Source organism: Podarcis bocagei (genome assembly GCF_964188305.1).
Source record: "Podarcis bocagei genome assembly, chromosome: 2".
Lineage (NCBI taxonomy): Eukaryota > Metazoa > Chordata > Lepidosauria > Squamata > Lacertidae > Podarcis > Podarcis bocagei.
Window position 1 is genome coordinate 45,389,090 of NC_138126.1, and position 25,990 is coordinate 45,415,079.

Sequence of the window (25,990 nt, forward strand, 5' to 3'; positions counted from 1 at the left end):
GACTCTGACACAACATGCATTGAAAACTTTGTGAGAAGGGGGCATCTGACTCCCATCTCAGAAGATGCTCTGTGAGCATGGAGGCATTCCCTAATACTGAAGGGTTGGGACATTCTCTTTGTCACACACAGCTCGCTGTGACTCCGAATTGCAAATTGATCATCTTTCAGGGTAACTTTGTTGCCACCATGTATAAAACATGAATAGGAAGTATCTCAGTGAACAAGATAAAAAATTGTAAAGAATTTTACACTTTGTTTCCAAATTATAGGGGTCCTTACAAATGAGGCTTTATGAGCACCATGGATTAATATGAATTCATTTTATAAGTCGGTTACCTTGGAGAATTTATAGTGTGCCTCTATCCACACCTGAAGAACACGTCTTCACATTAATTAAAATGAAAAGCCGTTAGCAAAGGACTGCAATATTAAAGGGGAGCTCGTACCTTTATGATCTTCATAACACAATGATTCTCGCAGTCCAGCAGTGTGAACCTTCCCAGACCAAGATAAAAACAGTTTGAGCCTCCAAAAATTAATTAAAAGTAATAAAAGTAATTGTCAGGGAAAGAGCACCATTGTCTTTCCCTCCCACCATTATTTAATATGTGAGAACACACATGGACTTCCTCTTGTCAGAAACTGATTTGGTGAAAAACGGTGCTCCTGCCCCAAATAGGTACTAGGCAAAATCTTAAATGTTTCAGAACTGATTCCTACAGAAAACCCTTTGTTCCCTTTGAGGCTCTTGCTTCCCACTCTTTCCACCTAGTGTGCTGATTCATGCACAGCCTCACTTATGAACATCCTCCTCCTTAAACTGCATAAATCTGAAGCATGAACAAAATCTGTGACAATTTGTTGCAGGGAACCACAGGCTAGCTGTGGACAAAGGACACATCTATTTAAAGCACTGTGATGTAGATTTAAACAGTTGTGGCTTCCCCCAAAGAATCCTGGGAGCTGAATCCAATGCCTTCTGGGGATTATGTATATTGACTGAGAACCATGCCCAATTCCCTCTTCATAGACAGATATGTGTACATTCTTGGAGAGATTTGGTGAATGCTCACAATGGCCATTAACTGCTCAACTTACATCACTTCACACACACACAAACACATTATATTATCAAAAACAAGCACACTCATCTGTGCATAAAGCTGCAAATGTTGTTTGTATATACTGCACTTGCTATTAATTAAAAATGCTGTTTTTTATGAAATAAAATCAAAAAGCCAGAGAGACATTGCTGATAGCATTCCTTGACTATTTCACTCTTCTATTGTGTGTATTTCCTCCCTTAGCTCTCTGGGAAACAGTTGTGTTGCTAGCTCTGTATTTTACTTTGGTTTCTTCTTGGTGTGCTAAGCCAATCTGAGCGAGATTTCTTGTCAAAATAAAATGGTGCTGTAATTGTACCCTGATCCTAATACTTCCATGAAAATAAATTTCATTGATTTTCATGAAACGTCCAGGGTTTCTTAGCATCATTCATTTGTCATTCCAGCATGAGGCTAAGAAAGAAAGAAAAAAGAATAATGGGTAATGTGTATTAAGGGGTGTTGAAAGGTGAGCTTTACACAGTGTGGCGAGTGGGGCAGAAATATGGAGTAAGGTCCTCCATCTCCTAGTTTCCTTGTAGTTTTTGATGGCTTTAATAAGAACAATCAACGACACGTTTTGGAATTCGGGTGTGAGTAAAGGGAGATTACAGCTGGCATTTTGAGGAGAGTTAGAAATGCTTAAACAACACAGGGCATTTTCTGGTCCTCCTCCTGCCTCTAGCTCATGTGGAGGGAGCAGATAACAGTGGCAAGAGGGTGTGCAGTCTACTCTGCCACAGAACGGCATGCTTTCTGGAGGGGTAGGGAGGAGGGGGAAGAGAGAGCGGCCATATGTGCTTCTGAGGCATCTCTGGCTGCTTTGAACCTTATCAACAGGGACTGTGCAATGTGGTTTCTCTTCTCTCTCTCTCTCTCTCTCTCTCTCTCTCTCTCTCTCTCTCTCTCTCCTTCAAACTCTTCAAGCAAAACCTTTACGTGCAAGGAATCTCAGAGCGACAACAGGCCGGGAGATAGTGAAGAGAGCCAGGGAACTCAGAGATAGGAGCAGCTTTGCTTTCATGAAAAGCTGGGGTGGAGAGAAGGTAGGAAGCCCGACCGTGCTCCAACTTTCTTTCCTGAAAGTCTGGGCTGTTGATCATTTAAGGCAGCACTCTTTAGGGAAGCTTTTAATGTTTAACAGATTACTGTATTTTAATACTTTGTTGGAAGCCGCCCGGAGTGGCTGGGGAAACCCAGCCAGATGGGCGGGGTATAAATAATAAATGATGATGATGATGATGATGATGATGATGATGATGATGGGCCACAGTATTTACCTGAACGCTTTCTCTTTTTTGGAAAGGAGAAAGTTACAAGGAAGGATGTCAGAGAATTCTGACAGAAATGGAAACAGGAGCAGAAATTTTCGATGTTTGCTTATTTGTCCCACATCTGAGACAGAAATCAATCCAGTGAATATGGTTAGTATTTGCTGCTGCTGCTGTTGCTTTCAGTCAATATGTAATTGATTAAGGTCCCCCACATCAGCACTGTGGCCCCTTTCTATTGAAATGAATGGAGTGGAATAACGGAATGATAAGGTACTTTATGTAGGGTATGTAATTAGTTACGTAAATTACGTAAGTTATGCAATTTTGACACAGCGGACAGTGAGACAAATTACATAGTCTTTGCTGGCAGATGAATCGCAGTGGAATGGAAACAGTGCGGCATGCAGTGTGAACACAGGGCAGAATGGAAAACAATGCTTCCTTACATCCCTTTGTAAAAGGGTGTGGTGTTATTTGCAGATGGGGTGTTCACAAGCTGCAAATGCCTCTTCATGTGACATTACGCTGTGAGGATGTTGAGTCGCCTGAGTATGCACTGAGTGTGCCAAAAGCGGTGGTAGGGGGGCAAGCTTGTGACATATACACCCCTGCACATTTGCACCAAATTTCAAGTCCAAGGCTCTTGAGTCCAAGTTGGACTGCTCCCCCAACCCTCTTCACAAGCTCAGAAAAGGGAGGGAAGCAACCATCAGCAAATGGAAACATAGGAAGTTGCCTTACACCAAGACAGACCATGGGTCAATCTAGCTCACTATTATCAGCAGTGACTGGCAGTGGCGTTCCAGGATGTCAGGAATGGGTCTTTCCCTAGCTGAAGATGCCAAGATGCCAAGGACTGAACATGGCACCTTTTCTATGCAAAACATGTGCTGTGATAATGAGCTGCAGCTTTTCCCAGCTCTCTGCCCAGGGAGCTCTCCATGCTGCCTGCTTCTTGGCTGCTGAGGTGAAAGGGACGACACCATAATGTCTAGTGCCTAGGCTAACAGGCCTGCCTGTTAGAGAACTGGGCTCTCTCCCATTTCTAGCCACCTCTTTCCTTGCAAACAAAAGTCAGGGGTGGGCTTTTGTGTTTTTCCTTTGCCTGAGAAGGGGCAAAATTCTTGCAGATGGTGTGGGTTTCAAACGTTCTGTGCAAACATTTGCAAACCTTCTCACTGTTTTGTCATCACTCATGAAGAATGCTTGCAAACCCCCAAGTTGTTTTTTGAGGCAAACAGGAAAACACAGGTGGCAGCAGAATTTCTACGGGGAGGGTGTTTATAGCCAAGATAATAAGGTATTTTATTTTATTTTATTTTATTTTTACCCCGCTCATCTGACTGGGTTGCCCAGCCATTCTGGGTAGCTCCCAACATATATAAAAACATAATAAAAGATTAAACATTAAACAAATTTCCCTATAGAGGGCTGCCTTCAGATTTCTTCTAAAGGTTGTATAGTTACATTTGATGTGAGAGTGTTCCACAGGGTGGGCACCACTACCAAGAAAGCCCTCTACCTGGTTCCCTCTAACTTATCTTTTTGCTATTGGAGAGAATGACCAATCCATGATGACGTGCTAAGAAGGGTCTTCCTGACGGATTTCAACTCCCAGGCACTCCTTCCAGTATTTAAGCTCTAAGAAATTTAGGGCATTGTAAGTTATCAGCAAGAACTGCAATTCAGACAGGAAATGTATTGACAGTCAGTACAGTCCCTTAAGGGCCAGTGCAGCATGCCTCTGCTTTGACAAGTTGCTGGGCATTGGTGGGGTTTGATGGCACATGTTGCTCATGCTATGAGTGGAAGGTAGGTGCAGGCAAGTTACTATGCCAGTCTGGAACTGGTGCACTGTTCAAGCCCCAGTTGAGTCTGATGATGTTAAATGACAGCAGTGTGGCTGGTTCAGGGTCCCGTGAATCCCAGGCTGGCTCACCCCTCTCTGTCCCCACACCAAGAACACCTGATTTGGAGACTTTCTGCAGCCTACTGTCAGCAGCACTTCTGCCCACATGTTTGGCTAGCAGAATGGGGAGTACTACACTTGTGGAGTGGCACTGACAGCACTCCACAGGAGGAGGACAGCAGGTCAGGGGGAGGGACACCTCTGACGGATGCAGCCCAACTCAAAGGGAGTTCGGATTCAGCCATTGTTCTCGGGAGTATGGGATCAAATCTCTACATTGTTTTTGTCATTTTCTTTCTTAGTTTCGCCATGCTTTGGTATGTTTTTTAAGCATATCTGATAAACAAGTGTTGACTCTCAGAATTCTAACAAGAGTCTTCTGTCTGCCAAAGTGTAAGGTTAAGGAAGGAATTTGTACAACGTATGCAAAGATCTGATGCTTTAAATTTAGATGTTCTTTACTCTCTAGAGAAGAGACTGGGAATCAGCAAAGTTTAGGTTGATCAACCTTTTCTTATTTATTCAGTTTCCTACTCTCTTGTTCTTGGATTTTTCTACAAATCAATAGACATTCTGGCAGCAAAACTGAATGTTTCATTATTAAATGTTCATAGACAGCATCCTTATCAAGTAGGCTGGAAATAGTCATTAAATAACAACTTGAAACTAAAGAAACCTAAGTTCTTCCACTAGTTTTTACTCTCCTTGCCAACCCCAAAGCAGCTGTCAGAACCACCAACCTTTCCCCTAACCCTGTAAAAGAAGCTCAATATTGATGTTCCTTGGGAGTCATAAGCTCAAAGTTCCTACTCTCCAAGACTGTGCTTTCAACATACTGATCGATGGGTTCATAAATAACTATGGTGCACCAATCGGTGATGTGTCTGGTCGTGCCTTAGCACAATAACCTTACTCGGTTGATTTGGAAAAGAAGTGGTCTGTATTGTTTCTTCTAAAACTAGACTAAACTAGACTAAAAGGGAAGAGGAATCGAATTAGTATTTTTTTTATTATTATTATTAGGAGCTATTTGTGAGTTTACAGTTTGTATTCATCCAGATTTTGAATGCATGCCACCATGCATGCATGGATATATGGAGAAGCAATGTTTCCATGGAAGTGACTAGGCAATTGCTTAGGGAGCTGGGTAGCTGAGAGACAGAGTCTTTATTTATAGTTTATAAGAAATACTCATACCCCACATATTACATCCAAATAGGGATGGATTGTTTTTCAAAGGTTTGGAAAAGGGCATGGAACCCAGAATGGTCAAGGGGGTGGAGCCATTACCCTATGAAGAAAGGTTAGAAAATTTGGGACTTTTTAGTTGAGAGAAAAAATCAAGTAAGAGGGGACATGATAGACAAGCATAACATTCAGAATGGCATGGGGAAATTGGATCAAGAGACACCCAATGAGGCTCAGAGTTAAACTATGGAATTTGCCCCCAACAAGAGGTAGTGATGGTCACCAACTTGGATGGCTTTAAAAGAGGATTAGACAAATTCTTGGAGGGTAAGGCTTTCAATAGCTACCAGCCATGATGGTTGTATTCTGCACCCATGGCTGGTGCCAGTAAACCTCTGAAAACCAGCTGCTGGGGACTGCAGGTGGACTGAGTGTTGTTGCACGCAGGTTCTGCTGGCAGACTTCCCATGGGCCACTACTGGACTAGATGGGCCAGTGACCTGACCCAACAGGACTCTTCTTATGTTCTTTCAGTTCATAAAATGGTTTGCAACCAATGTCAGAAAAAACCAATAAAAACCAATAAAATAATTTTGCACACTTCCCCATTCTCCAAGCTGCGCAAGATTCCAGGGGTTCTAAGCGCTTGCCCAGGGTTCACGTTTCCTTTTGGAATGAGGCAGAGTGGAGACTGTGGTGTCTTTAGGATATATGGTTTATTTACACACACACACACACACACACACACACACACAACCTGAGCCTGTGATGGAGGGCTTCACATCATTAATACCACAATACAGTAGTGCTTCTCCCATAGCCACGGTGACAGTACTGCACCTGCTACACAGTAATTTACCGCAATTTTATTTATTTATTGTGACATTTCTATCCCACTTTTTCCTCCAAGGAACTCGAGATATGGTGGCAGGCCCAAGGCCATCCAGGGAGCTTCATGGCTGAGCAGGCATTTGAACTTTGGTCTCCAAGGTCCTAGCCCTACATTCTAACCACTACACCACAATGGTTAAACCCATGTAAATTTTTGATTCTTCCATTTCTGTTTCTAGTGTGTTCCAGACAACATTGGGGTGTTTTAGCTTAAGACTAGTTATTAGTATAATAGTTGGGTTCTCATCCCAAAGTAGAATGATATATGCTGCTTGGGTAGCTTAAAAAAAAAATGCATTTACAATGGTACCTCGGGTTACACACGCTTCAGGTTACATACGCTTCAGGTTACAGACTCCACTAACCCAGAAATAGTGCTTCAGGTTAAGAACTTTGCTTCAGGATGAGAACAGAAATTGTGCTCCGGCGGCGTGTCGGCAGCAGGAGACCCCATTAGCTAAAGTGGTGCTTCAGGTTAAGAACAGTTTCAGGTTAAGTACGGACCTCCAGAATGAATTAAGTACTTAACCTGAGGTACCACTGTATAAAACTTAGAACAAATGTACATTCCTGTAAAGTAAAAAGTCCTTTGAAAATTAATATTATTCACAAGATATTGGGAATCAGGACTTGATTAGGAACATCAGGATCAACCCACAACCACACCCTCGTAAGAATCTTCTTTCAGAAGAATCTTCTTTCATTCTGATCCAGGTCTCTTTTTTATCGTTCCAGCCACCAGCTTTGTTCACTAGACCCTTATCTGGGAATGGAGATATAATTATTCTGTGCATCCTTCCTGATGTCCTAATGTCTTTGAGGCTAAAGGCATTGCCCATTATACACAGAGCAGATCTGTCAGAGTTAAATACCCTGTCCATTTTCCATTTTTCTTTCAAATACCAGAAGTGATTGCACCACATTATGGACTAATCATCTGTCAAATTTAATTTATTAAGTTGAATCTGTTATAATGCCATGTAAATGAAGAAGAAGAAAAATGTCACATCCAGACTTGGTAATTCTGGAAAGCATTTCACAGGCTGCTAATAAAAACAGCATTGGATCTTCAGCCAATATGTTAGCCTGAAACAAGGTTCTCCTCATAACTCCATGTGAAAATGAAAGCCAATAATCAGGGATGGGCAGATTTTTCCCATTCTATTCCTCCAGCCATTCCGCCTGCATTCCAGTTTTAACTATATTTGTTGGAAGCCACCCAGAGTGACTGGGTCAACAACAACAATAGCAACAACAACAACTTCCTTGATTTAATTATACCAGTAGAATAGCATGCTGCAGCTGTCCATTCCTTCAGATCATTCCCACCACCACCCCCACCTTTGTTTCTGGATGTGCATGGATGCATGAATGAAACACTGCAAAACAACAACAACAACAACAACAACAACAACAACAACAACAACAATAATAATAATAATAATAATAATAATAATAATTTATTATTTATACCCTGCCCATCTGGCTGGGCCTCCCCAGCCACTCTGGGCGGCTTCCATAAAAACCCAAAATACAATAAAATATCACACATTAAAAACTTCCCTGAACAGGGCTGCCTTAAGATGTCTCCTGAATGTCAGGTAGTTGTTTATCGCTTTGACATCTGCTGGAAGGGCGTTCCACAGGGCGGGCGCCACTACCGAGAAGGCCCTCTGCCTGGTTCCCTGTAGCTTTGCTTCTCGCAATGAGGGAACCGCCAGAAGGCCCTCGGCGCTGGACCTCAGCGTCCGGGCAGAATGATGGGGGTGGAGACGCTCCTTCAGGTATACTGGACCGAGGCCGTTTAGGGCTTTAAAGGTCAGCACCAACACTTTGAATTGTGCTCGGAAACAAGCCAACTTGATCATGCATATTATGGATCTAAGATATTCTTGTGCACAATTGCAGAGCATCTGATTTCTGCCAGCTGAGACCCTACCTGCCCACGGACTGTCTCGCCTCTCTGGGGCTACCCCTGCCAGTCAGTGTAGACAATGCTAAGCATTAACAAAAAGAATCATTTTTGTTGTTGTATTGATTGGAAGTCCTCACTTAGTCCCTAGAACACAGGAGGTTGTATTAGACTGAGCCAGACCACTGATTGATCTGCCTCAATATGGTCCCTGCACTGACTGGCAGCAGCCCTATGGCATTTCAGACAGGAATCTCTCCCAGCTCTACTGAGAGTTGCCAGGGATTGAACTTGGAACCTTTTGCATGCAAAGCAGAGCTCTGCCACTGAACCACAGTCCTTCGCCTACCAGCCTCAAATTCAACACAGCTCAAAAGATCCAGCCAATAATTAAATGCTGAAGTTCTGATCCTAAGTCTGTTCCTTCTCTTTAAGGAAATTCATTTACTTTATTTTTGTTTTTACTTAACATGATTTGTATACTGCTTAATTGTTAACATCTTTAAGCAGTTTGCATAAAACAACCTGCTTGCATCTTGGATGTGACCACATCTATTTAATTATTTTAGATGTATGCTCCAAACTATCTCAGGATGGGGAAACAGAGATTTAACATAGACAATGCATCTATGCTATAAAATGTGCTAAGCTTAAAGTGATCATTTTTATATACCCATAGACATCCAACAAATATCAGAACTAACAGAAAGGGTGTACATATTTCCTGTAGATATTATAACATTAGGGATTCTGCTCCATATTTTAAACAGAGTAGTTCCAGTCCAGGATTTACACAAAACTTGGGAACGCAGGAGCCTAGGTGTGTGGGTGGGGAGCAGCTGCAGTTTTCGCTTGGGCTTTTCTGTGTTAGAGTTTGTTCTCAATTAAACAATTTGATCACCATCCTGCATGTAAAGATTACATCTTACACCTCCAAGAAGCATGGTGAGTTGACGTTCGTCATTAAGACGCACTTGGTTGATCTTAAAGATCATGTGTCAGAGGGATCCTGTTTGTACTTTTAGGCTGACATTTTAATAATCCTCTGTCTTGCGGATGTTTCTTTCCCTTGCCTTCAACACCTGGGGGAAAACCTGTTTGTTCGCTTTGCTCTCTCACTAATGTACAAACGGTTTGCTCATTTAACAACCAAGTGTACCAATTTCCTTCTATCAAATGTTGGAAGATATCAGTCTGTTTCCAATTTGGGTTATTGAATGCTGAATTCTTGCCACCCGGTGCTGAGTTTTTGCATCCTTTCCTCTGAGCTCAGTTATAAAACTTACCCCATGCAGCATTTTATATTTGCTCCTGCTAATTTCCCGTGCTACAGAATGGATGCCCATCTTGACAAGATTAGTATAAATCAGCATTAGTTATTTTGAAATCCACACAGTTGATGCACGCAAAACCAAATTTGTCCCAGAATGAGAACTAACTATATTCTATATTCACACATTAACACTGAAATCTTATGCATACTTACCAGGGAGTAAGCCCCACTGGACAAAGTGGTACTTACATCCAAGTAAAGAGGCATAGGATGGGGGGGGAATCAAATATGCTCCCCAAGAGATGAGTAACCTCTGGCTCTGGCATCTGTGAACAAGCTATTAAAATGACTGAAGTAAGCCAAGCAGATGTCCATGTAAGAGTGAATTTAAGTTAATTCCTTAAGGTAAGGATCTGCTGCCCAGGGTGATGCTAGTCCCTAAGTTTTAGAAGAATTTCCTGTATTATGGATAATCTTGCATAGGGATATTTAAGACGTCAGAATGGAAAAAAGTGAAGCATAACCTATATTTATCTGAATTTGGATTCATGCATATAAATCAGGATACACAAATTCTACACAAATCTGTGTCCTCTTTATAATTAAATTTTAACTTGTTATTTACTTTGTATACGGCTTAATTAGACAGAGTTGTTCCACCTGGCCCTTTGGCTTGGAGCCAATTTGATTCCCTCCCCCTCTTTCTTTTTTATTTTTCCTTTCTCCTCCTGTGATGAGGCTGCATTTTAATATTTCAATGTTTCAATATTTTAATGTTGTATTTTAATCTTGTTTTTAAGTTGTATCCATTCAACTTGTTTTTATTATTGCTTGTTAGCTGCCCTGAGCCTGGCCTTGGCTGGGGAGGGCAGGGTATAAATAAAAATTATTATTATTATTATTATTATTATTATTATTATTATTATTAGCTTCTCAGGATGTGCAAGTGGCCACCCCTATAGGCCCCATTTTGGGGAAGCCAACATGATGGCTGGATGCTGTTGAAGTGAAAGCCCTACTACCAGCAAAAGCCATTTTGGATCGGGACCTTCAGCCATCTTCCGATCCCCAGTTTGGATACTTTCATTTTATGCTTCTGGGTAACACTGTCATCTCTGACCCAACAGTGTTGGCAGGTTTTTGAATCACAGCATGAACCTGCAAAAATCTGTTTTAGCAGACGTGGTAGTAGGTCAAGGATTTATTCACACTCATGAACAGAAATGCCCCTCCCTTGCATCCTTCAACACTCTGCAAGAATGGGGGGAGGCACCTTTCATATCTGTAGCTGGAGTCAGCCTGGCAACAAGGAAGCGCTCAACTTTCATGTGAGAAACAAAATATAAATAAACAAAGACACCAGAAATAGCAACACAAAAGCGACACCCACCAATGCAGACACCCACCAATAGCAACACCCACCAATGCAGACATTTCCTTACGGGTTTGGAATAATGTCCACAAACGGCAGCTCAGGATAGACTAGAGAGAGATGGGTTGTACTTATCAGGCAGGGCAAGGAGAAACTGCTGGCCCATGCAGAGAGGAGGAGGGAGGGGAGGTGAACCAGATGGGACCTAATAGGTCTTTCCCATCTCTGATTTCTATGATGTACAGCACATAAAGCTAGAAGCAGCAACGGTTGAAATCGATGCTGAGCCAGAACTGAGCAGAGGGTTTTTAATCAATCTCAAAGGCCATTTATTGTGAAGATTCAACAAAGCGACAGAGATTATCGCTACGACACAAGGAGCCAGGACATGGAAAGCAAGAAAAGAGCACAGAGAGGTTCTCTTGGGAAGGTCTGAGTGTGCTGCCTTGGCCCCTTTCTCAGACTTAATTGCAACACCGAGGGAGTGGAAATAAAGATTTTGGGGAGGGCATAATTTCTTCCCAATTCCTGATTGCTAAGGATTTCAGAAAGGGAAGCATTTCTTTCTGTCACAGGAATGGGAAAGTTACAACACAACAGCTTGGTAACCTACACACACATCCACACACCACTTACAAGGTTCTGATTTGTGATTGGAGATCAAAGTAAATTATAGCAATATCATAACTTTATGCCAGACTTCTCCAGCCTGGTGTCATCCATATATGTTGCTGGGCTCCAACTCCCATCATCCCTGATCACTGGCCATGTTGATTGGGGTTAGGAATGGATGAATTTGTCATTTATCCAAGTTCAGTCTTCTACATTTCTATATTGCTTTGCAATATTGCTAATCTTTTTAGTGTACGTTTCTCCTAATACACACATTTTTTTGTATGCAAGTTTGCCTAATATACTCATTTTAGAAGCAATTTTCCATAATAGAATGTATTTCCCCATGTTATTTTCACCAAAATATGCATTTATACTCCTTTGCCCACGTTGGGAAACTGCATCGCAAAATTCACAGCAGTGTGAACATTAATGAATGGCTGCTTTTCGGTTTACGTCTTTTTATGGAAAGTGCAGGTTATGTAGCTTCACATGTGGCACCCCTCAGGTGAGTGGGGGGTCATGGGAGTTGTAGTCCATCAACATTTGGACAATAAATTTGACCACAAGTGTATGAATAAAGGTTTCATTTAAATCTAGGAGAAGTCTCGCCCTATTTTCTCAGTGGTAATTGGCTGGACTGAACCTTTTGTTGTGTAACGCTATGGAGAATGAAGAGGCAAAGCTTCTCATGACATGATTACTAGGTACGTCGCAGTTGAGCTTCGGTGGTTTTAGAAGTGTCATAATTACATTGATATGGTATTTCTGAAGAAAATATCGGCAAATGAAAGAGGAAAGGTAAGAGTTTCCAGAGTTGTTAGCAGGTAAGAGACTCTAATGCTGCTCCTAACTGTGCTTCTTCCACACTTGGGAACTCTCAAATCTTCTGTTTCTTTGATATTTCTTTGCTCAAAGTTGAAAGACATTGCTTTCATCCATAAAATACTAAGATATGAAATGCATATTGACACTAGAGCTGTCTACATTTGTTCTCCTTCTCTCATAATGCTAGAATATAGAGTCACCAAATAAAATTGAGTGGCAGCAGGTTCAGGACACACGATGCATAATCAGTTTATGGAATCCACTTCCCCAAGATCTGATAGTGATAGCTAGCAAGCTAGATAGTTTCACAAAAGGGCGAAACACATTCTTGAAGCATAGCTTTATCAAAGGGTCTTAGCCTTAGTAGCTAAATGAAACTCGGATGGGCAGATCTGCCTATTTTTTACAGTACTTTTGCAAGTTTTTTCACATTCTGTTCGGCGCCATTTTCACATTAATCTGTAAATATTTTTTAAAACCATCTTGAAATATTTAAATAGCACTTAAATGCTGTGTATTTGTCTCTTGCTTCAATTGTCTCCTTTGTGCCATATTCGAGAGATACCGTTTCAGTTTCTTTCTGTTTTCAGACTGTTGGCATGTGGTTCTTTGAGAAGTTTGTTTCTTTGTTGAAATGGGTACAGGAATGTACTGATTCATCACTGATATGTTGTATGTCTATGATTCGACTTGTGCTCTTCAGGTTGGCTCAATGTGTTGTGTTATCTGCTCTCGCTTCCCTCTTGCTTATTGTGTCACCATTGTGCTCTGAATTGTGTGGTCTGTGGGAGTTAAATATATGTAGCTGGTTCTGCTATATGGCTGGAACATAAGCATACACAATGGTTGCGTATCTTGGGTGAAGAGGATTCAGATGTGGGTGAAAAGGATTCAGATGATTAAAAAAAAAGATCTTAAACGGTTGTTGTGTATAGCCTACATTCTTATAAAAATGGCAGGGTCCTCGGGCACCATAAAAACATTTTTCAAAAAGAATAACCACCACAGTGTTGACAAGTTGGATACAAGGAGCCATGACCAGAAATAAACTTGGCAAAGGGGAGCAATCCCATGCTCTCCTTGCAAGCCCCACCACTGACAGTGCCTTCCATGACCCCAAAGCTTCTCCAGAACAGCATGGGATAGGGCACAGAGGCTGCAATAAATGCTCCAAAACAGGCAATGGCCCTCCATGCATGGAGGTCTCTACTCTTGGAAGGTACTTCTACCTGAATTTTGCCACTACCAACACAAAGCAGAATAAGGTGGCAGTTGCAGGAAGTGGGGGCACTGAGGAGCAATGGTGAGGTGTTGGAGAAAATATCTATGCATTATGTGACTTGCCCTAAATCTGTCAGGGATTCTTTAGCTGTGATTCCTGAACTGCATAGGGTTAGACGAGACGATCCTACTTCTATGATTCTGTGATTCTATACTGTTGAGTCTTGCCCCGTTTTTGATGTCCGCTACTTGTTTATAATTCATTCAAATGAACATTCTGTTACCCCCTACCCCCAGGGAAGAAAACCATCATGGATCTACCACACCAATGTCTGTGTCATTTTGTGATGAGGTTTCTGGGACCGGTTCTCATTTCCACAGCTAGAAAACCAGGGAAGCTGCAACAGAAAAGACAGAGAGAGCACTCCCAGTTCTGACATCACTTGACAGAACATGTCTACTTGACTGTCTGCTTGACTCACTGACAGCTATCTCTCTCCTTGGAAGGGTGCTGGGGCATTGAGTGGGTGGACTGCACAAAACTGAAAATGGCTGACCCTTTCCTTCTGAGATTGAAATCATCTCACGTTTCCTCACACTAATAAGATACCCTAACCTGCTGCCTGCCAGCAGAAATCCTCATTAAGCCACCTTGAGGAAGAACATCTACTGAAAGTTTCTTCATCTCTTCACACTTTCTGAAAGACATCCAATTAAGTATACCTATGCTGTCATGTGCCAATGATTCACCTTAACTCTCAGCACAAGGTACCCACTTCTCCAAATGTGAACCCTGATTCCCACTTGATCAATCAACTCCTCAACGGGAAACCAGTGGTAGCGTCACTTGACTCGAAATCTTCACTGACAGCTCTCAGAAACATATGACAGGTTTCTCTCAGCTTTCTAGAAAAAGAATTCAAATGTTAGAAACACTGTAGAGCTATAGTATATTGTCCTAGAGTTTATAGGAAGCTGTAGTAGCCTCCTGTGAAGATAGACTCTTTAGGGGGGGGATGACAACAATCCTTTAAAATCAGGAAGTAATTAAATTAGGGACATCTGGCATGCACCTGGGAGGCCTTTCTGCCAACTATGGGGGGGGGGATAAGTTTCTCTCCTGATTTTGATTTAAATGGAGACAAATTGCAGTCCTGTAACTTTTAGATCCTGTATCTTTCAGAGTTGCATAGAATTGAGAAATACATTAGGCATGGATTTCCCATCACAGTGCAGGGGTGAAAGAGCCACACCTATTTTAATGTTCCTTTAAGGTAATTATTAAAGGTAGAATACCCCCTTCCCATATCCTAGCAATCTTACATCAGCATGGGAAAATAACAGAATTCATTGGGACCTCTGCCCGTATGCTTACAATATGTGCAGGAACAAGAGGAAGTGGGGAAACTATTTAAGGGCTACTATGTTTTCTTTAAATGTGAATCAGGAAAAGGTAAAGATGACATGAAGGCCCTGTCTCCACACAATATGGACCTCCCAGCCCTAACCTGGATGGTCATAAAACCTCAGAGCACCTTACAGAAAGTGTGGCACAGTCTAAGACTAGGACCTGGGAGACCAGGCTTCAAATCCCCACTTGGCCCTGAGGCTCACTGGGTGACTTTGGACCAGTCATTGCTTCTCAGCCTAACCTACCTCACAGGGTTATTGTGGGGATTAAATGAGGAGGTGGAGGACCATGTAGGCCATCTTGAGCCCCTTTAGAGAGAGAGAAAAGTGGTATATAAATGCAGTAAATAAATAGAATTTTGAATAAATAAAATTATCAGTAAAAACATATAAAAACAAATATTTAAAATAATCAACAATAATTAAAATCGGCAATAAGCCAAAACCTGATGAAAGCATTTGGCAGCTTCTATATGTCTGAATAGGCTTGCCTAAACAAAGATGTTTTGAGTCAGCACCAAAAAGAGTTAGGTGCCTGCCTGCCATCAATAGGCCGGGAATATAGAAGTGCCCCCTCTTTGCTTATGTGATTAAAAGCCTCCTCAAGGACATTATTTTTCAGCTAGGCTTTCAACCTGCTGAGCATAGATGTTTTACCAATCCCTTGATTTGAGTCTCTTTTATCTTCTGTGACATGTTTCTTCTCTGCATTTTAAATCTGGGTTATTAGGTGGGCAGAGTGTGCCTAAGAGTCACTGTGGTGAAGGAAGAGCTGCTGGTAGAGCCACGGCCACCTCCATTGCCCCACCAGTTTGCTGCAGTCAGGGTGGGAGGTGAGCGGGCAGCTATTCCTTCTTCCCTCCTGCCTCTGCACCATCCCAAGGATGGCATATATCTCTGTGCCATTCCAGAGGATGTGTCATGGAAACATAGAGGCCTACCCATAACACTCCTTCAATGCACTCAGTTTTTCCTTTCACCTGTTGCAGATATTAATATTGTGCAGTTTGGAGCAACTGAAAGCATAAGAACTGACTCCTTTTGGAAATAAAGCATTTTCCAGGCCCATAAAGATATTATTCAAATTTTACTAGCAAACTTTCTTCATAACAGAATGAAAACATCAAATGTACATAAAAATACCTGTACAATGACTTGTGCTGTCCAGCACAGGCTCAGCATCTTAGAAAGTTTGAAAGGTCTCTGTCTCTCTATCCATAGCCTGCATTCCTGCCTTCATTGGCCTTAGGCTGTTTACTCTCCCTTCAGGAAAGTTTCACTTGATTGAGTTTGGGAGACAAAGACTAAAGGAAAGTCCCTTTCAAAATGGAGATTTGCAACTCAATACCTTCATCACATGATCTAAAGTTACAACACTCACATGTTAACTACCAGAGAACAACAATCAGTTACTTAATCATCAACTTAGAAAGAGCTCAGTGTGCTCTACTTGGCTTTAGTACAGCTTCATGGGAAAGCAGCATGTTAAACTTTCTGCAATAAACCTTTAGCCATTTTTCATTTCAGTGTCAATTAAACAGTCATACTTAACATTCCAATCGCTGGAAAATGGATGGAACATGCACTGATGGAACATGCACAGCAGCCAAGCTCTCTGTCCACGTGCTGAGGATATGAGTTGCATATGAGTTGCCCTGCTAGTAGTCCTCCCTCCCCACCAGTGGAGTAGCACCTCCATGGCTTCCTGAGGACCTTCATAAAAACAGCCTCAAGGTAGTGATAGGATTGCTTCTGGGCTTGTTCCTTAGATGCTGTAAGGCATGGGTAGGCAAACTAAGGCCCAGGGGCTGGATCCGGTCCAATCGTCTTCTAAATCCGGCCCATGGACGGTCCGGGAATCACGTGTTTTTACATGAGTAAAATGTGTCATTTTATTTAAAATGCATCTCTGGGTTATTTGTGGAGCATAGGAATTTGTTCATCCCCCCCCTTCAAAATATAGTCCAGCCTCCCACAAGGTCTGAGGGGCAGTGGACCGGCCCCCTCCTGAAAAAGTTTGCTGACCCCTGCTGCAAGGCTCCCTCAACATTTATTTATTTATTTATTTATTTATTTATTTATTTATTTATTTGATGAAATAAACCCTTTCAATAAATAAAATCAACAAACCAGAAGATTTTATTGTGGTTCTTTTGGGCACCAGCCTGTTGCTCAGTGCCTTCCTGGGACAGTGCTTCAAAGCACCACTCCACACACGGCGCTTGTAGCAAAGCCAAAGGTTAGCTGTCAATAGATAAATTGTGAAGGCAATGGAAATTGGTCTTGCCAGGCAGAACGGTGGGCAGAGTAATGCTATTTTCCCTTTCTATTCCCTGTTCCGTTCCAACGTGTGTGTGTTTGCATTTTTCATCACCACTTTCATTTCAAAAACTTTCATGCCTCGGCAATGAAGAATGAATAGTAGAAATAAGCTGCTTGAGAAGTTGAAAAGGGGAGTGGGGTGGGGGAGAATCCAAACAACAGAAATAGTCCCTAATCTTTCTTTAATGTATCTCTTCTTCTTGCTTCCTTTTTCCCCTCTAGAATGGAAGAGAAAGAGGAATAGAGGGCAACGGAAGAACCTTGCTGAATAGCCCAACTATAAAAACACAACCACAGTTACTAAAAGCCCAATCTATTTTCAAATGATTTGCTCTAATGGAATGTTGCTGTACATCTTTTGATGAGACAGGAGTCTATTTAAAAAGACAGGCGCTTTCAAATGTGCTTTTAAACCCCGTCTGTCAATTAGAACAACATCAAGGGTTCAGTGGCTGGGAAAAAAGATGACAGTAATGAAGCGCTGGGAGGGCAACAAGAGAGAAAAGACATGAATCCAGTGGCCAGAGAGAGGGAGAGAGGGAGAGGGAGAGAGGAGAGAAGGGGAAACAAAACTGAATTTCAGAAAGGAAGGCAGGGAGGAAAATAAAGCGGAAAGGTTTTGCATCACAGGTAAAACAAAGCTTCTCGAGTATTTGTTCCCCCTCAAAGAGATATAGCTGGGCAGAGAACAAAAATATTTTATAGTAACTACAAAAGTCTGCTGCTGCCAGCTAAAGTGTGTAGTCCTCTACCCAGAGGCAGAACTTCATTTCAGACCAGTCTTCCTAGAGCTAACATAGGAGGGTGTCGCAGAGCACCTGGAAAGTAGCTTTCCTTCACCACTGGGTCATCACAAAGCACCCTCTATGCATCTGCTGTCGGGAAATGACTCAGAACTCTTGAACCCCACTGCCTCTTACTTTGGAAATTAAGAAATAGGGCCAATATGAAAGGGGAGAAATCTCAGCATCTTAATGGATACCGACAATTTCCCTTCCAATGGCTTTACTGGAATTGCCAGTGTTTAAATTCAATGAAGGGTGGAAAAATAATGTTAAGAAAAGCTCATTCAACTTTAAAAACAACAGCAAAAGTCCCATTTATATGTGTCTTGTCTGCTAACATTTTAGGTATTTGAGAGAGAGAGTAGGTGCAGGCCATTTTTTTTGGGGGGGGATGATAGAAGTTACTAGGGAACCTCCAACATTGTGGGAGTGAACTTCTACTGATGCAATGGGACTTCCCTCTCCCCTTCTCCTCTCTTAAGTATCACAGCTTTGCTATGGAGGGTCCCCTCAATCCTCTGGAGCAGATTTAGGGTTACACAGGGGAAGGGGGAGGTCTCACTGCATTAGCAGAAATCCCTTCTGCTGACAGATGGAAACTGTGTGCAACCCATCAATAACAAGAGAATGCATCCCCTTCCCGAGCATGTTACTTCTTTGGTGAAAAACTAGCAATCTGCTCTGTAAGACACAGCTACTGTATAATGAATTTGTGATGGTGGCATGGACAACTTATTTAGATACATGGCATGCATACATACAAAACTGTCTTCTGGATGAGATTGGCATCTCCTGGCCACTGAGTTCAACAGGTAGGCACACACGAAAGTCAAGATGGCAACATGTTATGTTATTTTCACTAATATGTGCATTTATTTATTTTTATTTTCCCACCTAATATACTGTCAGGATGCTGTCAGCAGCTCCCAAGGAAGTACAAACATAAGGGAAGGTTTATTACCATCCCTTTTTATTCAGTAATTACAGAGAGAGGCTATAGAACCCAGCCTCTTGGATAACGGCATTGTCCCAAGTGAATTTCGACCCCCCGACTCTCCCACTTGCTCATTCATCACTTCTACGGGTGCTGTTATATGCCCTCTGTCTTCTAGCTCTTTGCTCTCCTACTTTCAAGGCTCACCGGGTTCGGGGGGGGGGGTTATCTGGAAGGCTTTCCAATGACACCGTGTCCATCAGCTATCACCTCGCTTCCTCCTCCTCCTCTCCTATTATTTCCCAACTTTGCCCTTCATCTGCCTCTGAGCTGTGACCTCCCGCAAACCACTGTTGTAAGTCTATGCTGTTTTCCTCTTCCTCCTCCCTGGAAGGGTCAGGGTGGGGAGGCGATCTCTACCATTCCTCCTCTGTCTAGTCCCTGACATATACACATTTTTGTACATATTTTTGGGTTGTAGAACTGCATCGCAAAATTCAGAGAAGTGCAAATAATTCCTGCATTTCACGTTAGTATTGTTTCAGGAAGCATAGGTTAGGTAGGATTGCAGTAAAATGTGGACCATTTCTCTCATTTCAATAATAATAATAATAATAATAATAATAATAATAATAATAATAATAATGGAAATGTCTGCCAGTCTTCATCAGGAAGCTGTTCCAACCCTGCCCTAACAATTTAAGTTTGTTGTTATCGATTATTTTTAGATGCCATTTGTATTTATTTATTTGTTTGTTTGTTTGTTTCACAACGTTTATATGCCACTCGATTTCAATAAAATCTCAAATGGTTTACAAAAATAAAAAATTAAAATTATCTGTAAGAAATCAGTAAAAAAAATCACAACCCCTTTTCACACTGTATCATCTCTTTCCTAAGTGGTTGAAGCTAATTCAAGGCCTCTGCAATGGATTGAAGCCTGCACTTTTCTTGATTAACTAACAACCTAGGTGAGGTAAGATGGGCCCAGATTATTGTTAGATTTCCCCTTTTTTGGGGGTGGGGCTCAGACACAGAAGCAGAGTCTCTCTGCCCTTGAGTCTGAGCCCCTCCCTGTGGAAAAGGGTGCCTCGCTGGCTGCAGCAACAGGCACCCACAATCCTGAGGGCAGGTTGGCACCCCTGCCCTCCAGTGTTCTTAGAAACCAACCATGTTCACACACACAATCAGAAATGTGTGTTGGCAGGGGATATTTATCATTTACAAAACTATGGACCTGTATCCAACAGGAAATAAAGCATTGTTTCAAACAACCATGTGTGGGCAGAAGGACATTTCATGTACAATTAAACGTTCTGTTCCTCTCCTCTCCCTGCATGGCCAATAACCTTCCCCAAAATCTTTTTTGGGGTTCTCCTAACCCTCCAGAGCAGATTGTGGGGGTTGCAGAGGAAAAGGAGAGAAGTTTTGTCACATGAGCAGAAGTTGTTCCTTTCATGTGATAACTTCACCCGAGTCAACCCAAAGTGTCTTTTAAAAAATAAAATCCAAAAGCTGAGAATACAAATGGAATTACAAAAACTGGATAAGAGATTCATGAGTTCTAGATTTCCATCCCTGTACTAAGTAATAACAACAGGACACCCACAAATTACTCTAAGCTTTCCTTTGCTGGGCTCTGATTTAATCTCTCCTTTTAATTAGTTCCCAGAGCTGCACATTATTTATAGGTTGTGTTTCCATGTGCCTTGAAAAGGCTGAAGCTCTAACCTATCTTGCTTAGACAAACTAATCCCCCATTCCTTCCCACTCTGTTGTATTCGCACCACAGACACACAAGAACTGCCTTATCACATGCTGAGTTGTTTATAAAAAGCAGAACATGATTCCTCCAGACTTAATTACAGTCATTTGCCCAGGTTTTGGCATGTCATGATCTCAGTCAGCCCCGCGAAGCCTTCTCTGGTGTCTGAGTGCTATAAATATTTGCTTTACAGGTGGCTCTTCAACACATCTAATAGAGATTTCCTTGTATTGTTGATCACTGGGTGAAACTGCTTCCAGACACTTTGTTCTTCCAGTAGTAGAAGCAGTAAAACTGTTAAACTGGGAAGGAAAGGGCATTTAACAGAAGAGAAGCCAGCCAGCACAGGGGAAGGGTGGTGTAACTGTGGCTAATGAAAACTGTATGTGTGAAGGGGGACTAAATGTGGGGCAAAAGAAGCAGCAATTCTGACAGAGACCAGGCCACATGGGAGCCACTTCCTCAAGATGCTCTTTGGTTGTTATAGAGGAGTGAGCTTAGAGGGATATGTGATCTCACTTTGTTGCATTCCTCACCCAATCTAGGATTACACTTCATGCACCTGATGAAGTGAAGTGTGGTTCATGAAAGCTTATATAATAATAAATATATTAACAGAGTAATTCCAAGCCCTGACTTACCATTGCAGAGTTTGGATGAGACTGAGGTGTCCCTCCACCCAGCTTTGCCCAGTGGCCACTGGCAAGGGGAGGGGCTGTCTCTGCCCCTTCATGCCCCTGCTCAAAACTGTGGGTAGAAGCTACAACTGATGGTAGCCCTGCTGGTGGTTGCTAGCATAATCCCCCAAATGTGCCATTCTGGAGTGACAAAGGGGCAGAGCTGCGCTAGTGAAGGAATGTCTGGATCCTAAGCCAGCCCTGCTGCTGGCAGGTTGAGATGAAGGGCCCAGACCACTGAGCTGGCACAAGAGGAATAAAATATATTTGTCTTTCCCCACTCACTTCCACCCTAGCTGGCCTAAGTTTGACTGCTCTGTTAAGCCCCACTGCTGCCATGATGAGCTAAGAATTTCATCCTTAGTCTCTGAGGCTCAGTTGTGTTTGCTACCCCAGACCAATACAGCTATGCTTCTGGAAAGTTCCATATGTATCTGTGAATGATCAGCACAGCACTGAGTCGCATCATTAGGCTTCTTCACATACACGGAACAATTGATGATAACACAGTTGCTACTATCTAAGTCAGGGGTTAGGAACCTTTTTCAGCCATGGGCCAGTCCACCGTATCTCAGACCATGTGGTGGGCTGAACTATATCTTTTTGGGGGCGGGGGGGGGGTGAACAAATTCCTATGCCCCACAAATAACCCAGAGATGCATCTTAAATAAAAGCATACATTCTACTTATGTAAAAACATGCTGATTCCCGGACCGCCTGTGGGCCGGATTTAGAATGTGATTGAGCCACATCGAGGCCCCGGGCCTTAGGTTGCCTACCCCTGATCTAAGTCAACACCACGAATGATGTGTGGGACATAGGAGCATGGCGGGGAGGGAGGCATGACCCAGAATTCCCTGGAGCTGACATGCCTTCCAAGATACTGTTATACAGAGCTTTTTTTCAGCCGGAACTCACCAGAAGTTTGTTCTGGCACCTCTCAGATAGGTGCCATTGCCATTATAAGAGAAGAAGAGAGGCGGTCATGGTGAGTCCTATGTGCAGGTTACATGTATGTGTAAATAAAGTCATATATCCTAATGGCACCACAGTCTCCCTTGACCTTCATTTCAAGAAAACCAAACCCTGGGTCACTGGGGGCTCTTGGACATTGGGATGTGCACAAAAATATTTTCAGTTATTTGGAGTTTCACAAACCTTGTTTCCTAAAGGTGCCTATGATTACAATTCATTTTGGGGTGGGGCGTGTCACGTGAATTGGCCAACAGCTCCACAGAGATTCCATTGCAAAGTGACTGCAAGGGTCATTTTGTGTGGTAGGGGAGAAAGAGCTGGACCATGAATGGCTCATAGCAGAATGGATTTCATAGTCTTTTTTCCTCTTCCCTGGGGGACCAAAACATACACATGCCATTTGCTCTGATCAAGGTGCTGGGCCCGAAACCAGGGGATGTAGTTCACACCACACCTTTGTTGCCTGCCGTCTGTGAATGCAACAGAGAGCTTCTTTAATCTCTTTGTGCCCCAGAGTCTCTTCTGTAAAATCAGGGTAATAGACTTCCCTACTGTTTTGTGCAGATATACATTTCTTCATGTTTGTGAGTCACTCAGATATCCCAGTAATGAGGCCCATAGAAGTGCTCTAGACAGAGCAGATGCGTTTATGGAACTGCGGCACAAATCCCCAGTCATCATTACCCAGAAAAAAACCCTGCTGTTCCTTTTCTATTTATGTTTCTTTTCTCTCTCTTCCCACCCACCATCACAGTCCCCCCCCCCAGTCCACAACTTACCTCTCTGTGATTCAAACCATAGTCTTTAAAATGTGCATTATATTGACATTTATATAGTACATTTCTTACACTTACTCTCAAAGCTTTTTACAAAGCTATGAATTACATACCTGTCACCCACTGAATTCATTCATGCAAAAGAGAGGCAGTCATTACATGCTTGGCAATAAAACTCATAATGCCACCCACCATTGAGCTTTTATATGTGCACACCAAAGATATAAAGTTACCTCCGTGCCCTTGACACCATGAATACATCAGAGGAGGATAAGCACATAGGGAGTTAATGATGGACGGGAGGGACAGGGTCTCTAGCCACTCTGAGATGTGAATATGAAGCATATATTTATTCATAAGCGGCTATGGGTACAGGTTTAAAACTGTCTGATTAATGGCCAGGTGCCTTTTCCTAAATTGGTGAAGGCTACTGAGCATGATACACTACTTTGCTTTTATATCTCTCCCTTCAATCAACAATTCCAAAGCACTTTGCATGCACTAATTAATCCCCATGTTTATGTACGTGAAGATATCATTCGCTTGCATTGAGACTAGCTCAAAGCTAAACACTGAAATAGGGAAGGCAGGTGGAAGAGGACTGCATGATCAAGAAGTGGAACCAATCCCAGGCTCTGGCCAGAGTGAATGGGGTGCAACCTCAGAGTAGGTCCGAGAGATAACTCTCTCTCTCTCCAGCCCATCCCACGGGCAGAAATTAAGGACCATTCCCCAGCACCATATCATTGTTTGTGGTTACTTCACCTACTTACCCTCAGTTAAAAATGGCCTTACTGCAGAGTCACTGGTTAGCAGTTCTGTCAAGTTCTGTTCTCAAGTTATTGTACTGTTGCAACTTTAGGTGTTGTTAGAGCAGGAATATTGGACAGGATCTATAGTCAAACAGGGAGAAACCCGTAATGGCCCAGAAGCACCGACTTTCACCCAAGATTGTGAGGGCCCAGCATGTGGCCAGGGGCAGAGGAAGGGGGGGTGCGGTAGGTGCGGGCTGCCCCAGATGTCACCACTGAGGGAGGTTGTGACAAAATGCTGGCTGGCACTCACTGCTGGGCCTGCAGCGCACCCAAGCCACACGTCTCTCCTAGGAGAGATGCAGTGGCTGGAGCGCTTGCAGGCACTGCGCTGCCCAAACAGTCTGCCCGCTGTCTCACCCTCAGCTGTAGGGCAGCTGAGTGGGAGGAGGGAGGCAGACTCCAGAGGCCCTGCAGTGCGTGCTGCCCCTTGGCACCCAAGCGGCTTCTTCTGCCGCTGCATGTGGTGGCATGTGTGTGTGTGTGTGTGACATAATGCGTGTATCATGCATCACGTGTGTTTGACACAATGTGCCCAGCATGCAACATGTGAGCAACACTGCATCATCGGGAGAAGGTCAAGTGTGGAGCCCAGCATGGGGCAGCTTCAATGCCCGGAGGCTCCTCCTCTCTCACGCTCATGAGAAGCCAGCCACTGAAGCTGCTCCACACTCAGCTCTGCCCTCCTCCTCCTCCACCCCCTCAACATTGAGGGGGCCTGGCCCCTTCCTAACAGATTTTGGGTGGGCTGAAGACAGCTTGGCCCTGGAGATTTAGCCTCCCTGGCACAGCCGCAGCTCTATTTCAAAGAGTTGAAGTTGGTCACCACAGACCCAGTTTCCACGCAGGCGCCACTGGAATGGTCTACGCTGGGGTGGAACCCTAATACCCAGCAACTTCCAGTGCCCAGCCAATAGGCTAAGCATGAAGTTTCAGCCAAAAGACAGGCTTCCCTCTGCAGAATCCATGCTCTGTGGTAGCACTAACCTTTATTACGACCATAATCAATAAAGCAGTGGGCATGTTTGACCTAATATCAGTGTCTTGTGGGCTTCTCAGAGGTATCTGGTTGGCTACTGCGAGAACAGGATGGGGCTTTAATCTGATCCAGCAGGGCTCATCTTATGTTTTTATCTACTGCAGCTTGTGCAACAGGGCCTTTCTTTCCTCTACAGTTCCCTGCAGCCCTTCCACATGCCCCCCAATTCTACGCTATGCAGTTGCTTGTGTGAATCCATGTTGATACCATAGTGTCCAGATTTGGCTCCTCAAAGAAAAGCCCATCGAAACTGTAGAGCAAAATTTGTTGGGAAATTACAAATAATTGAATGATTAATAATTGACCATTTGCAGGCTCGTTTTGCAAGTTTAGTTTGGGTTAGCTATGGTGTTTGATGAAAACAGAACAGTATCAATAATTCACATATCCATCAAACACAGAAATATTAATATAACCTCTAGGAGGAGTTCCAGGTTTTTTTTAAAAAAAACTTTTGATATTTTCATTTATTTTATTTATTCACAGAGCAAAACCTTCTAGTGAGGACAACAAATAACAGGTAAATAATCATCTCACCACAGGCATATTGGTTTTGCTTCCAAGTGTCCAATAGTTTAAATTGGTGATCAGTGGGTCCAACCATTTCCCTGAGAAACTTCAATGCACTGTATCTTGTGGCCTCAGACCAGTTTATTTGAACGATCACTTTGCCCCATACATACCTACTCAATTGCTTTGATCTATGGAACTTTCACTTTTACAAATGCCACATGTTTGTTCCACATCTGTGAAGACTTGATCTTTCAGTGTGGCAGCACCTATGCTTTGGAATGCCCTGCCCTCCCTTTGACAGGCACCATTTTTTTAGATGCCTGCTAAAAAAGAAAAGAAAAACTGCTTCATTTCAGCAAGCCTACCCAGACAACAAGTAGCTATGCATACTTGGTTT

At 42.9% G+C, this 25,990-nt stretch overlaps 1 long non-coding RNA gene across 2 annotated transcripts; it reads left to right on the top strand.

The window, feature by feature from the left end:
• Positions 1 to 8,977: 8,977 nt before the first annotated feature.
• LOC308579304 lies at positions 8,978 to 25,854 on the top strand. 2 transcript variants are annotated; one of them, XR_014004396.1, is made up of 3 exons: positions 8,978 to 9,224; positions 12,137 to 12,243; positions 25,567 to 25,854. It is a non-coding gene; the product is annotated as an uncharacterized lncRNA (long non-coding RNA). The 2 variants fall into 2 exon arrangements; XR_014004397.1 differs by lacking the exon at positions 25,567 to 25,854 and adding an exon at positions 17,540 to 17,788.
• Positions 25,855 to 25,990: the final 136 nt, after the last annotated feature.